Here is a 16,175-nt window from a genome sequence, read left to right on the forward strand (position 1 = left end):
ATTGGTAAAGGGTAATCCTTTTTTTCTACAGTACTAATTAAGAAAATATTGATTTTGTGCAATAAAGTTTAAAACATAAATACAGACTCGTATTGCAGCTTTCACAGTACCATAGCATATGTGTCCTTGATAGTTTTCTAGTCTCTTTTTAATTACTTTTCCATGAACCTACTATGCTGGTGTAGCAGGAGGAGAGTTGATACTCCCGCGTGGCGCGTCCCAGTTGGCGGATAGGGGTGTCCTTGCCAGCGGACTTGAGGGAAATTAAATACGTCTCGCGGACCAGACACACAACCTCCTGTGGGTGGGGGACGCAGACTAAGAATACACCCACGGTATCCCCTGCCTGTCATAAGAGGCGACTAAAAGGGGCAACCAAGAAATGATCAAATTAGAACCATGAGACTACTTATGATGAGTACCACCGCGCGGGGAACACCCTGGGTCGCTTTTACTTACATGAAGTACCACTATGTTAGGTACCAAATAGGTTTGTGATTAGTAGCAATAGAGTACGTTGCTGGCTTCTACAGTACCTGTGATTCGTACCTCTATATGAGCGACACCATGGTTCTGCCTTGCCTATGCTTAGTACCCACTATGTGAGGAACACCCCAGGATAGTGCGGGTCCCTGTGATTAGTCCACTTATGTGAGGAACGTCCTAGATTTGCGTTGCCTGTAAATAGTGCCATGTGCGCGTAGAGGCGCGCGGCTGTGAGCTTGCATCCGGGAGATAGTAGGTTCGAATCCCACTATTGGCAGCCCTGAAAATGGTTTTCCGTAGTTTCCCATTTTCACACCAGGCAAATGCTGGGGCTGTACCTTAATTAAGGCCACGGCCGCTTCCTTCCAACTCCTAGGCCTTTCCTATCCTATCGTCGCCATAAGACCTATCTGTGTCGGTGCGACGTAAAGCCCCTAGAAAAAAAAAAAAAGTGCCGCAGTGTGTGAAACACCATAGGTCTGTCGTCCATGTGCGAATTTCATTACCTGTGAGTAGTACCATACTGTGTGGAATGCCACAAGTCTACACTACTTTTGATAAGTACCGCAACATGACAAATACCATGGTTCTGCTGTACTTTCCTAACGATAAGTACCATTATGAGGGACCGATGACTTGGATTTTGGACCCCTTTAGACTGAAAGCATCATCAATTCAGTATTATGCTATAGTCCCTGGGTCAGTAATACTATTGTTTCACGTCAGTTTCTGTGTACGCGAGACCTTGCGGGTCTAATCCACTGATTGTTTTAAATTCATATCCATCTATTTAATCTTCATCCTCAAGTTTTGAATTCTGGTCAGTGGAGGATTTTGAACTTTTAATTTGTCATTCCATTTTGTCTCATTTCCTACCATTACGGGTTGATGACCTCGATGTTAGGCCCCTTTAAACAACAAGCATCATCATCATCATTAATTACTTTTCTGAACAGACTTTGCACACAAAGAGAGATGATATTTGATACAGCATATAACAGAGATAAAAGTTTAATTGTTATGGGAGAATGGAGCAGCAGTCGTCAGCTGTAACTCAATCCAAGTATATATAACTTCTTCCTGCATACATTGACCAGTTCAACTCAGTTTATGGACGTGTTTGCGATGTCTAAACAGATAAATCCTGACATAAAACAGGCGCCCACACAAATCACACTGAATGGATGGAGGAGGGCGGGGTTGTAATTGACGGAGTTTTCTTGCTTGTCGCTTGGCCTCTTGATGTCTGCCACGTTCTCTTTCAAACAAGTTGACAGCGGTGGATGTAGTGTTCCGCCACAGTGAATGGTCCACAGCACATTCTTCCCATGTCTGTATATCTATACCAGTTGTCTTCATGATGTGTTTCAGCTGCTCCTTAAAATGCTTAAGAGGGGGCTCCATGAGGTCTACTGCCGGAGCAAAGTTCGCCATAAAGAATTTGGCGGGGAAGCCTGGTATCACCCATGCAGTGAACATGGCCTCACCATATCAGTTGATGAGCGATGATTGTTGCCTCGATGCTATTTAGCTGCGCTTTGACGAGAACTGCCATGTTGGTCACATAGTCCTCCTACTTAATATTCAAGATGAATGTAATTTTCTGTTGGTGGAAGCGCTCAAGTTTTTTGCTATCACAGCGATATAGTGTCCAAGTTTCACAGCCATGCAGCAGCGTGGAAATGACAACACCTTGTACACCATGAGTTTGGTATGCAGTTTTAGGTCGTTATTCATGAAGACTCTGTGCATTAACCATCCGAATGCTGCATGAGCAGACCCAATTCTTTTATCAGCGTCTTGTTCGCAGGTACATCGTTTAGACAAGATGCTTCCAAGATATGAAAAGTGATCAATCTGCTCCAGTGTCGTGTCTAAGATGGCGATACTGAACTCAGGAAGAGTTAATCCTGGGGCAGGTTGTGCAAGTACCTTCGTTGTGGTTTTTTTTTTTATTATTAATGGCAAGACCAAAGCGATCGCATGCCGTTTTAAAGCAGTTGATTGACTGTTGTAGTTCTGCAGGTGTTAGAGCAGGAGATGCGTTGTCATCGGCATATTGCAGTTCTGTCACCCGGGTAACCAGAGTAAGTATTTGTGAGCAAAGTCTTGCCAGACTGAAGAGGCCTCCATCAAAATGAAATTTAATCTCCATGCCTAAGTTGTTTGCAGATGATTCATGCAGCATGGCAGCTATGTACAGTGCAAAGAGTGTAGGAGCAAGCACACAGCCTTGTTTCAATCCATGAGTGATTGGGAACGAATCTGATACTGAGTTACCATGAAGAAGAGCTTGAACCAATTCCACATAATGTTCAGGACATCCAAAATGTCTCAATACTTTCCACATAGCAGATCTTGGTACTGAATCAAAGGCTTTTTCCAAATCATAGAAATCTAAATAGAGAGGCTGCTGTTGCTCTGCATTTCAACTGGAGTTGTCTAGCACAGAAGATCATATCTGTTGTGCCTCTGGAGGTTCGGAAACCACATTGAGACTCGGGCAAAATCTTCTCTGATACAACTCTGAGCCGGTTTAATAGAATTCTGTATGTGAAAAGTTTCAAACAAATTTATTAAAAACCACAATTCCAATACTTTACAATCTTTAGGATACAAATGTTACATAGATGTTAAAATGGGACATGTTTCGCTTAAGCTTTGTAAGCATCTTCAGCCACACTTAATCTAAAGCTACGTCAGGGCCCTGAAATGGGTTCCTCGTTAAAGTATAATACATGTATTAATACAAGGTAAAACAATCAAAAAAATCTAGTCTGTGGAGAAAGCAATGCTTAAATGTAACTAAAATTCAATAATAAGCTTGTCATAGTATTATATGTACACAGAATGAATATTACAGTTTGTCTAAAAATAGTACAAGTTGATTATTTGTAGAATGAGACATAGTCATAATGATCTAACATACAATTGGATTGTACAAATGTATTGATATTAATGAAGCATGGATTAATTAAAATATCAAAAAATAAATCTTCGAACGTTGTTGAATGAGAATCAGGTACGTAGAATTACAGTAGACTTGTTAACTCCAAGTAGTTGCATTAAAAGGTTAAAAGGCGCTTGAAGCATCAGTGTGTAGAAGTGTTGTGTCTCTTTCATGGAATAATCTTTGTAGTAGATTGTAGTCATGAGCTGTCTTGCGTAGATTCAACAAATAGGGTATTCAATAAAGCCTTAGATGTGAGAGAATTCTCAATGTGATGCGTGTCGAAGACTGAAATGTATAGGAAAAATAAATGTAAGTATTGGAAACACAGAGAACATTCTACTAGTGAGTGGAAGTTTAAAAATGCTTACCCCTTATGTTGACAGAGAGGTGACTAGCCTTGTTGGTTGTTTGAGACGATCTGGCAGTCGTTATTCTGCTACTACGTGTATTGTAGGGGTGTGTCTGTGAAGGCGGAGAATGAGTCGGGAGAGGGGGCGTAGGCAGAGCATTGAGGACATTAGGAGTTGGCGGAGGGGATGTAGTGTGAATCGGTGACTTGGAAGTGGCTACTATTGCGGTAGGGAAGTTGTTAACGTGTTTATAATTAAATATTTTCATGAAATTATTGGTATTTATATTAAAGGCAGTGAGTAAGTAGGGATTTGTTCAATTAATGGACTATTTGTGTCAAGAACATCGTTTAGATTACTATTAATGTTATAATGCTGATCCAAAAAAAGTAGGCGTTTTTTAACTCGGTCATCAGTTTACTCTTGTTGACGTATTTTATAATATGAAGGTCTTGTTCAATCGTTGTAAAATTATGGCCAGTATCCTTTATATGATTGCTCATAGCAGAATGTTTTCTATGTTTTGAGGCATAGTAGTGTTCCAAATATCTAGTTTTGAAACTGCATCCAGTTTGCCTTATGTACGTAAAAGTACATTGGGCACCTTTGAGTCTATAGATTCCGGAATTCAAAAATTTATTATGTATTGAATTTACGGTATTGGAGTTAAAAAAATATATTACGATTTGTGTTTCGAGTTTTATACGCAATTTTGACATCATATTTCTTCAACGGGTTGGTTATATGATATTAGTTGGGTTAGTAAAAGTAAAGGCAGCAAAACTTATTTCTTGGGGTTTTTCAGGGGTTAATTTTAAAGCGGTTCTTAGTTTGATTTTACCTATGATTTTATTGACCATATCAGGTTTGTAGCCGTTCAGCTAAATCTTTAGTATAACCAAATTCTTTTTTTCTATTAGCATTAGCAAGTGGGATTTTTAGAGCCCTGTGAATTAAGCTGTAGAAAGTTGCTTGCTTATGAGAATGTGGGTGCAGAGAATCATTCTTTATAGTCAACAGAGAGGACGAAGGTTTCCTATAAATTTGGAATATAAATTTATCATTAGCCCTTGAAAAATGAAAAAATGAATGAAAACCTACAACCTGTTTTCCAGTCATTGACCGGGTCAGGGATGTAATGAATGAAACATATATAGGCTGTTATTACAATGGGGTCGCCATTCCCAAGGTGATTTGTTAATGAATGATAAATGCTATGAAATGAGAATGGAGCGTGTTGCTGGAATGAAAGATGACAGGGAAAACCAGAGTACCCGGAGAAAAACCTGTCCCGCCTCCGCTTTGTCCAGCACAAATCTCACATGGAGTCACCGGGATTTGAACCACGGTATCCAGTGGTGAGAGGCCGACGCGCTGCCGTCTGAGCCATGGAGGCTTCTATCATTAGCCCTTGTTAAATTTAAATCCAAGAAATTCAAAGAATTATTGGATTTGTCTTCTTTAGTGAATTTGATATTATTTTTGAGGTCATTAAGGTACTTTAATATATTATCACTGTTATTTTGATATTTGTCGATGATAGCGAATGTATCATCTACAAATTTCAGCCACAACTTAAGACTATTGATTCTGTTAATTAATGTATTAGTTTCTAAGTTGTTCATGAAAATATTGGCAAGAATACCCGAAATTGGGTCGCACATTGCAAGGCCCTTTTGATGGTAGATTTTGTTGTTAAATGCGAAAAAGTTATTGTTTAGAACAAATTTCAGTTGATTGATGAATTCTTCTATTTCGAATTTACGTAAGTTATTCTGTTTTTAAAGATTAGTTTTGATGATACTCATAGTTCCATTTATGTCGTATGAAACCATTATATGATTGTGTTGTAACTTAAATTTAGAGAGTTTTTCGCAAAAATCAGTGGAATTTTTTATATAGGCACGGTTATTAAATTTAAAGTGTTTACTCAAGAAACTGTGTAAGAATTTTGAGACATTGTAGGTGGGGCTGTTCCTACAGTTTATGATAGGGCACACAGGTACTTCGTTTTTATGAATTTTTGGTAAGGCTTTGGACGTTGGTAGCTTAGGATTCATTAATGTAAGTTTGTGACATTCGTGTTCTTGTAAAAGAACTACAAAGATTATTCCATGAAAGAGACACAACTCTTCTACACACTGATGTTTCAAGTGCCTTTTGACCTTATTATGCAACTACTTGGAGTTAACAACTCTACTGTAATTCTATGTACCTGATTCTCATTCAACAATGTTCGAAGATTTATTTTTCGATATTTTAATTAATCCACGCTTCATTAATATCAACAAATTTGTACAATCCAGTTGTATGTTAGATCATTATGACTATGTCTCATTCTACAAATAATCAACATGTACTATTTTTAGACAAACACTAATATTCATTCTGTGTACATATAATACTACGACAAGCTTATTATTGAATTTTTGTTACATTTAAGCATCGCTTTCTCCTCAGACTAGATTTTTATGACTGTTTTATCTTGTATTAATACATGTATTATACTTTTAATGAGGAACCCAGTTCAGGGGCCTGACTTAGCTTTAGGTTAAGTGTGGCTGAAGATGCTTACAAAGCTTAAGCGAAACATGTCCCATTTTAACATCTATGTAACATTTGTATCTTAAAGATTGTAAAGTATTGGAATTGTGGTTTTTAATAAATTTGTTTGAAACTTTTTACATTCTGTACTCCAATACGGTTATCATAATGAGATTCATAACGTAAAATTAATAGAATTCTTGCGAGAATTTTACCTGCAATTGACAAAAAGCTATATACCACGGTAGTTCCACATACACTGCGGTCGCCTTTCTGGAAGACAGTGATGAAGGTAGCATTCTTCAAGTCATCAGATACTTCTCTAGTTTTCCAAATCAAGAGGATGAGTGTGAAAAGTCTAGTCTTGAAGGGTATACCTCCATTTTGTGTCAGTTCCAGTGGGATGTTATCAGGACCAGGAGCCTTTCTTGGTTTTAGTTGATTTAGTGCTTTGGTGAAGTCTCTGTATGTAGGTGAAACTACCATCCATGGTTGTGGGGCTGCTGGGGGATATTACGAAGAAAGTCCTCAGCGACATTGGAGACACGATTTAGAAGTGCAGAGAAATGTTCCTTCCAGTGCTCTAAAATTTCTCCATTATCATTTAAAATGATGGAGTTGTCAGCAGTCTTCAATGACCCCGATGAAGATTGAATTGGACCATATATCTCCTTTATGCCAGCATAGCAGTTTTGTAGATCAGGGCATCAGATAGTCTTTGCAGTTCTTCAGCTTTTGTTGCCACCAGTTATTCTTTATTTCCCTCATTTGTGCCTGGCATTTTCCTTTAAGATCTAAGAAATGTGATTTCTTCACATTGGAAGACAGATCTTGAAGATAGGATAGATGGGCTTCCCATTTGGCAATGAACAGACATTTAATTTCTTCATTATTTTCATCAAACCAGTCTTGTCTTTTTTTTTCCTCACAAAACCAGTTGTTTCCTCAGCTGACATAGTGATGACCTTCTGAAGCTTGGCCCATTCCTGATATGTACTATCATTGCTGACTGGATGACTAGCCAGTTTGTTTGAGATTGCAGTTTTGTAATCTGTAGCTGTGGATTCAATTTGAAGTTTAGAAGTATCAAATTTCTTTCTGAGCAGGTTGTGGATGGACCTTTTTGGTTTGCGACAGATTGAGATTCTCAATTGGCAAAAAAAGGAGCTTATGATCTGTCCAGCAGTCATCAACGTTTCTGGCGGTCCTTGTAACAAGGACATCTTTTTTATGACATTGCCTGGTGATTATATAGTCAAGCTTATATAGCCAGTGCTTTGAGCGAGGATGCATCCAAGTAGTCTTGTAGCGATTAGGCAGGTGGAACTGAGTATTAGTAATGAAGACTTCATGTTCAGCACATAAACCAAGGAGCAATAGACTCTTGGCATTACAGTTGCCAAGTCCATGTTTTTCCATCACATTGCCCCATAATTGGTGATCTTTACAAACTCTGGCGTTGAAATCGCCAAGTAGTAAGTTTGTCTCTTGATGGTACTTTGGTGATGGTAGCGCTCAGCAGGTTGTATAATTGGTCTTTAGCTTCTACATCAGCATCCAAGATGGGAGCATATGCGGAGATGAGTGTCATGGATTTGGCTCCAGAGAGTGGGATTCGGAGGGTCATAATTCTTTCACTGACAGCGGTTGGAGTTAGCTGATAATCATTCACCAATGTGGTCTTCACAGCGAATCGCACACCATGAATGTGGTGTTTTCCCTCATCTTTTTCCTCCCAGAAGATTGTGTAGCCTGAGCTGAACTCTGTAAATTTACCTTTGCTGGACAGCCTGGTTTCGCTTAAGGCAGCAATATCAATGTTCATTCGTTCAAGCTCATAGGTGACAAGCGCTGTTCTTCTCTCTGATCAGTTATTGTCTTTCAAATCAAGCAGGGTTCAAACATTCCAGGTTCCTACAATCAAAGTTTTGGTAATCTTCGTTTTTCGACCACATAAGGGGTGACCCGCTGGGTGCGGCCTCCCAGCCGGCTGAGAGTATGACTACCGATGTTTATCCCACATTTTCTAGGGCCTTCCCCATTCAGGATGGCCAGCGGTGATCTTAAATAGGGCTGCCCAAACACAGATGCAGGACCAAATTCCTGAGTAGTCACGGGGTCTCAGAAAGACGACCATCATACATCTGCTGCCAACGTGCAGGTCCGAACTAGAGACTTCCAGTTTCACCCGAAAACCTACTTCCACCATCCTTATTCCATCACCATTGGACTTGAGTTGAAAGGAGTGACAGCAAGAAACAGTGCCACAAGCAGGATTTTGTTGAAGGTGAATCGCAGCTTGCAAGGAAGTAACCCACACACTATCTCGGAACTATACCCTGTGGCAGTAGTACGGTTGGAAAGGGAAGTTAATTTAGTTACAGATGGATTAGAGGAAGTTTGAATTTGTTTTTTGCTAGTGGCTTTACGTCGCACCGACACAGATGAGTCTTATAGCGACGAGAATTTTGAATCATTGTACTAGCTAGGTAATATGAAAAGTGAAATGGATAGACTAAAGTCAGTTTTAATTGGTGTAAATGATGTATATTGGCAGGAAGAAGAGAATTTTAGGTCACAAATACAGAGCAAACACAAAATCAAGTAAGAAAAATGCATGGATTGATTTAAAAATAAGATAGTAAGATTACGGGGAAGAATAGTAAACAGATTGTTGTTAGGATATACCAAGCCAATGTCATCACAATAGCACACATCCACGTGCTTACCTGTTCGGCAGATAATGAAGAAATCAAAGTAATATACAAAGAGAGATGAGATTTAATTCAGCATATAAAAGCTTAACGTGATGAGAGAATGGAATATCAGTAATAGGTTTTCAAAGCGAAGTTAATTAATTGGGAATGAAAGTAAAAGCTGGCTAATGGAATTCTGCACTCATAAATTAGTCATTTGATTCAAAAACTACAAAAGACAGGTGTACATATTGACAATCCTAGAGGCACTGGAAGATATCAAATACACTTCATTATATTTGGACATAAATTCAGAAAGCAGATGCTGGATTAAAAGACTTCTTCAGGAGTAGATGTGGACTTTGATCCAGCTTGGTAGTCATGAGATACCAACTGAAATTGAATAAATTGTAGAAAGGAGGAAAGTGAGGGAATGTTACAACGAACGTGTTGCTCAAGGAGAGTGAAAGAAACGCAGTAGTTGAATAGGGGACAATCTTGACATATATTGGCATAGACACTGGCTTCTCACCAAGGCAACCATGGTTTGAAATTCAGCCAATGCATGTGGGACATTTTAAATGAAAAGTCATGTTTCTATGGTTCAGATTTCATGTGAAACTGAATGTCCAGTGGCTATGATCATAATATTAACACTCACATAAAACTTCAAGCTTGCTTGGTGTCACTTCACTTACCTAACCTAAAAATTATTAAAAAATGCTTTTGACAGAATTTTACTTACTGTTTAATAGTTATCCAAATGCAAGTGGATAAAGAGATTAGCAGAAGTGTACAAGCGGGAAATACGTTCTGCCAGAATGTAAGGAACCTGGTGTGGAACAGAGAAGTTCCTGTGAAATGTAAAGAGATAATGTACAAGATGTACTATACCTCTATATTACTGTTCGCATCTGAGACTTGGATTTTGACAATAAGAAATTAGGGAAAAATTCAGGCTAGTGAGAGGAAGTTCCTGAGGAGTATTTTAGGAAAGACAAGGAGACACTGAGTAAGAAATGTTGAGGCCAGAAAAGAGATAGGGGTAGAAAAACTGAGTGATAGGATGGAGAAGAATAAATTGAGATGGTTTGGCATGTTATGGGGAGAGAAGGATACCAAAACAAGTGTTGAAGGCTGACAGAAGGAAAAAGGGCAAGAGGGAGGCCCAGACAAAGACGGATCGGCTCTGTCAAGAACAGTCTAAGGAAAAAGAAGACTGGACTGGAGTAATAATAATTTCGTGTGGCTATTTCTAGCCAAGTGCAGCCCTTGTAAGGCAGACCCTCCGATGAGGGTGGGCGGCATCTGCCATGTGTAGGTAACTGCGTGTTATTGTGGTGGAGGATAGTGTTATGTGTGGTGTGTGAGTTGCAGGGATGTTGGGGACAGCACAAACACCCAGCCCCCGGGACATTGGAATTAACCAATGAAGGTTAAAATCCCCGACCCGGCCGGGAATCGAACCCGGGACCCTCTGAACCGAAGGCCAGTACGCTGACCATTCAGCCAACGAGTCGGATACTGGAATGGAGAACAATTACTGAAGAGGAGTGGTGGAAGGAGAGGCAACGGTGGAGAAGACCCATCAACATCCTGACCTGGCAGGAGCTGGACAAGCAAAGCAAAGCAAAGTCATCTCTGTACAAGCCATGAAGGCCCTTGGAGGGGTGGAAGGTAAAGGCTTCCAATATCCGTAACCTCGGCACTTGATGGGGTTGAGTGGTTAGGTCTACGCCCGGCCGCCTTTGCCCCCAGGAATTAACCTGGTACTCATTTTTGGTGTAGGCTGGGTGAATCTCAGGGCCATGTGCACCTCTGGAGGTGGAAATCTCGTTTCTTAAATTTTAAGACTTCCTGACGGGGATTCGAACCCACGTCCTTCCGGGCGAACCGAGCACGCCTTTACCGCCATGGCCAGGCAGCCCCTGGAGCTGGACAAGGGGAAATGAAAATGATGATGACTAGCTGATGAGACAAATGCATGGTGAACAAAAAGGAAGAACTTTGCTTAGTTTTCAATACCATTTTGGAACATCAATTAGATGTAGAAAATGATATTCTTTCTGTTATTCAAGGACATTTATCAAATTTAGACACATTTTAATTTTGCTTTCTCCTTGCAACTTTTCATTGTATATTTTGTCTAACTGATGTTTCTTTCATTGTCCATCAGAATACTTCATTAGCTGTTGTTTACTGCAGGGAAAAGATAACAGAAATACAAAATACTGTGAAATCTCCTAGAAACCATTTTCAAAAGGTGCATGATGAACAGTTTCTGATATTGGAACCCAACGAAAAAAGAAACAGAAATTTATCTGTAGATATTACAACCAAATACAGAAGTTAATATTTTTAACAATATCAAACATCATCTTTATAAAAGATTCCAGGACTATGGAAAGAACTTTATGTACATGTTAGATTCATCAAAGTATAGTTCTTATGCTTGCAATTTTCCAACTGATGGTTATAAGAGTTTGCTTCAAAATCATGGTTGCTAATTCAGTGAAGTGCATCTGGAAAATGAGTTAATCATAGTGAGTAGTTCAAAGGAATAAGTGTGGTACCAGTGACCACTGCAACAGTTGAGAATGTGTTAGAGAAGGACAATTATGTGGTAATTGTGAGTGGTACAAATGACATTGCTGCAAATGAAGGTGAGGAACTAATTATGACTCTCAGAGGTAAGATTTCCAAACTACCTGACTCAAAAGTAATTGTAGTTAATGTGTCACCTAGGTATGACCTTTTAGAGGACTCATGTGTGAACAAAGCTGTACATGATGTAAATATAAAAATCAAGAGATTATGTAAGAGTTTTAGAAATGTCTATGTAGTAGATACTTTAGGTCTTGGCAGGCAAATGTTTACTAGGCATGGGTTACATCTGAATGGTAATGGAAAAGCAAATCTCTGTAGACAAATTGCTACAATTATTAACAGAGATTTGCAAACTAATCTGTACTTAAGAAAACCCATACCACTAAACTGGCACATACAGGGAAACTTGCCAGAAAACCCAGACCCTTAAATCAAGATCTATGTACAAGGATCTGGGTTCCAGGGACGTTCTCAACTCATGCGTCAAACGTTACCCAATTGCAACAGTCAAGTTTTAGGGAGGAAGGAGGTCTGAGATTGCTCTTGGTAAACTGTCAGAGTGTAGTAAATAAACAATTAAAATTCGGTACATTGATGGAATCTTATGAGACTGATGTGGTGATAGGAGTAGAATCATGGTTGAGAGAAGGGGTGGGTAATAGAGAAGTATTTCCAGAAGGGTACACAGTCTATCGTAGAGACCGAGGAGATAAAAAGGGAGGGGGGGTGTTTATTCTGGTGAAGGAAACTTATTGTTCACATGAATGGTTTACCGATGAAAGGGATGAAATATTAGGGATAAAATTAGTTTGTCATAATATGAAGGAGGTGGGAATTATAGGAACATACAGGCCTGGAAGAGAGGAAAGAGACATGGAAATATTTGAGAAAATAATAGATTATACTCATAAAAACAATAATAATGATATGGTAATAATTGGGGGAGATCTAAACTTGCCTGAAGTTGAATGGAATGGAGCTGCAAGTGAAGCCCATGAACAGAAACTGGCAAATAAGTTAATTTGGGAGGGAGGATTTACACAAGTAGTACAAGAACCGACTCGTCTCAATAACTTACTAGATGTATTCTTGGTGAAACCATGGGAAATTGTTGATAAAACTGAGGTAATTGAAGGAATAGGTGACCATAAGGCTGTAATAATGGATGTAGGACTGGTACCAAAAAGGCTTAATAAGAGGGTCACACAAGACAAGAAATTATACAGAAAAACTAAAGTTGATGAATTTGGGACTTACCTTAAATCACAATTCAGTTGTTGGATAAGTGAAGGGAGTAATGTGGATACACTTTGGGCTAAATTTAAAGGAATCATTTGGGAAGGAGAGAAGAGATTTGTACCTGTTAAGAAGGGCAAAATGACCTCAGACCCTGTTTATTATACAAGGGAAATAAGAAAATTAAAAAGAAAATAGAATAGTAAACAGGAAAATCAAAGAGGGTAGGGAGAATAGAGAAACTAGAAAACAGCTAATGAGGGAACTGAATAGAGTGAAAAAGGAAGCAAAAGAGAATTATATGAATGGCATTCTTCAAGAGGGTAATGACCACAAAAGGAAATGGAAAAAGCTGTATTCATATATTAGGAATCAAAAAGGAAAAGGAATCCAAATTCCTACAATGGTGGGAGAAGGGGGTGAACACTATTTAACAGATACTGAGAAAGCAAACCTCTTCAGTAGGGAATTCAGAGATTCAGTAGAAGATTGTCAGGACTTGGAAACCATAACAGAAGATAGAGAGGGAGAGACACATAGGGAAACAAGAAGCTTCTCATTCACAAATGAAGATATTTTCAGAGAAATCCAACTGCTTCAGCAAGGAAAAGCAGCAGGAAGTGATCAAATTACTGGGGAGGTATTAAAGACGATGGGGTGCTATATAGTGCCTTATTTAAAATTTCTCTTTGACTATGTAATAAATAATAGTGTAATACCAAAGGAATGGAAGGAATCTATAATAATACCAATTTATAAAGGAAAGGGTGATAAAAGGAAACCAGAGAACTACAGACCAATCAGCCTGACCAGTATAGTTTGTAAAATACTGGAGAGTTTAATAGCAAAGTACATCAGAGGGATATGTGATGATAAAAATTGGTTCATGAGGAGCCAGTATGGATTTAGAAAGAAATTTTCTTGTGAGGCACAACTGGTGGGATTTCAGCAGGACATATCAGATCAGTTGGATTCAGGAGGCCAATTAGATTGCATAGCCATAGATCTTTCCAAAGCCTTTGATAGAGCGGAACATGGAATATTATTAAAGAAATTGGAGGGAATAGGACTGGACGTAAGTGTTATACGTTGGATAAGAACATTTCTAAATTCAAGGGTTCAGAAAGTCAAAGTAGGAAATTATATATCACAGGAAGAGAAAGTTTGGAAGGGAATTGCACAGGGTAGTATAATCGGTCCGTTACTTTTCTTAATATACGCAAATGATTTAGGGAACAATATAACATCGAAAATAAGATTGTATGCAGATGACATAATTGTTTATAGGGAAATAAATAACATTGAGGATTGCTCAGAATTACAAAGGGACATTGAGAGTATCCAAGAATGGGTTGAAGAAAATAATATGAAGGTTAATGGAGGCAAATCAACTGTTACAACATTTACAAACAGGAGCTTTAAAACTGAATTTGAATATACTTTGGATGAGATAGTTATCCCTAAAGATGGCAAGTGCAAATACTTAGGTGTGAGATTTGAAAGTAATTTGCACTGGAAGGCTCATATTGATGACATTGTTGGGAAAGCATACAGATCGTTACATGTCATAATGAGGCTACTTAAAGGATGCAACAAAGAATTAAAAGAAAAAAGTTACTTAAGTATGGTTCGTCCATTATTGGAATATGCAAACAGTGTTTGGGATCCTCACCAAGAATACTAATAAAAGAACTAGATGGTGTGCAGAAGAAAGCAGCAAGGTTTGTAACAGGGGATTTCAGGAGAAAGAGTAGTGTATCAGAAATGTTAAAGGAACTTGGTTGGGAACCTTTAAGTAAGAGAAGGGAGAAAACTAGACTTATAGGATTATATAGAGCCTATACAGGAGAAGAAGCATGGAGAGATATCCGTGAGAGGCTTCAGTTGGAAAATAATTATATTGGTAGAACTGACCACAAGTACAAAATTAGAAGGAATTTTAGCAGAAGCGATTGGGGTAAATTTTCATTCATTGGGAAGGGCGTGAAGGAGTGGAACAGTTTACCAGGGGTAGTGTTTGATCCTTTTCCAAAATCTGTACAGATATTCAAGAAGAGAATAAACAACAACAGAGAAACTAAATGAAATGTTAGAGGGCATTCGACCAGTGCAGGATATTGTAAATAAAAAATGTGTGTGATTAAACTAATTCCATCCCCTGGTCTATGGAGTTTGGACAGCCCAAGTAGGGGACTGCCTGTAGGGGTGAAGTACAGTGGGGACTTCGAGGGCCCTGGGACTGCTACGGTAGCTGTGAAGGCCCTTCAGGAACTCTGAAAAGTGGTAGCAAAAGGGGCTCTGGTTAAGACGCAGCAGGTCGTTATGCTACTTATGTTCCAAAATGGGTAAAATATAAATATGTAAATAAATTCAATGTTAATTTTAATCTTATACCAGTTGTATATTATTATTAGAAGTAATTTCACATACTGTATATGAGTTGACTATGTTTGTAAGATATTATAAGTAGAATTTTGTAAACAATATAAATTTATTAAGGATGATGTATGTGTTTAATAGAACAAATTATTAGCGTAAATTGTATAATATTGTATTCTAGGAAAATTTTCTTTGTCTCTTGTTAATTTAAAATTTAGTGCTTGACAATAATGTATTTTAGTGCACCATTTGCCACCGAGGTAGACACCTCATTTGCAAATAAAGAGATTTTGATTTGATTTGATTTTGATTTGAATGAGTTAAAATATATGCGCAAAACAGAACAGGACAAAAGTAGCTTTCACATGTTGGATTGATATCAGTTGAAAGTGAATACTCTGAAAGAGAGATTAACTTTTGTGTAAGTTAGTAGTGTTTACATTTTAGACAGTATTAGTTGTAGCTTTAAATAGTCATTTCAGTTTTGTTAAAGTCCGTTTAAATTGTTAATATGTAGGTATTGGAATCAAAATATAGATCCTACAGAGAAAAGTTGACTACCTAGCTGCTTGGGTAATCTTACGGGTGCTGAGCTGAGTGGCTCAGATGGTTGAGGTGCTGGCCTTCTGACCCCGACTTGGCAGGTTTGATCCTGGCTCAGTCCGGTGGTATTTGAAAGGTGTTCAAATATGTCAGCGTCGTGTGTCAGATTTACTGGCATGTGAAAGAACTCTTGCGGGACTAAATTCCAGCACCTTGGCATCTCTGAAAACCGTAAAAGTAGTTAGTGGGATGTAAAGCCAATACCATTATTATTATTTTTTTTTTTTTTTTTTTTTTTTTTTTACAAGCGAATGGACCACTAAGGATCACGCTACAACTTCATTTCTTTCTCTTCGTGTGAAGTTTTCTCTGTGTCCAATA

General features: G+C 38.5%; 1 protein-coding gene across 1 annotated transcript in view; it reads left to right on the forward strand.

Annotated features, from left to right (window-relative positions):
• LOC136884631 (centrosomal protein of 152 kDa) overlaps positions 1–16,175 on the forward strand; it is a 280,450-nt gene that overhangs the window by 250,062 nt on the left and 14,213 nt on the right. The gene's annotated exons all lie outside the window — the stretch shown is intronic.

The sequence above is a fragment of the Anabrus simplex genome, chromosome 1, assembly GCF_040414725.1.
Source record: "Anabrus simplex isolate iqAnaSimp1 chromosome 1, ASM4041472v1, whole genome shotgun sequence".
Classification (NCBI taxonomy): Eukaryota; Metazoa; Arthropoda; class Insecta; order Orthoptera; family Tettigoniidae; genus Anabrus; species Anabrus simplex.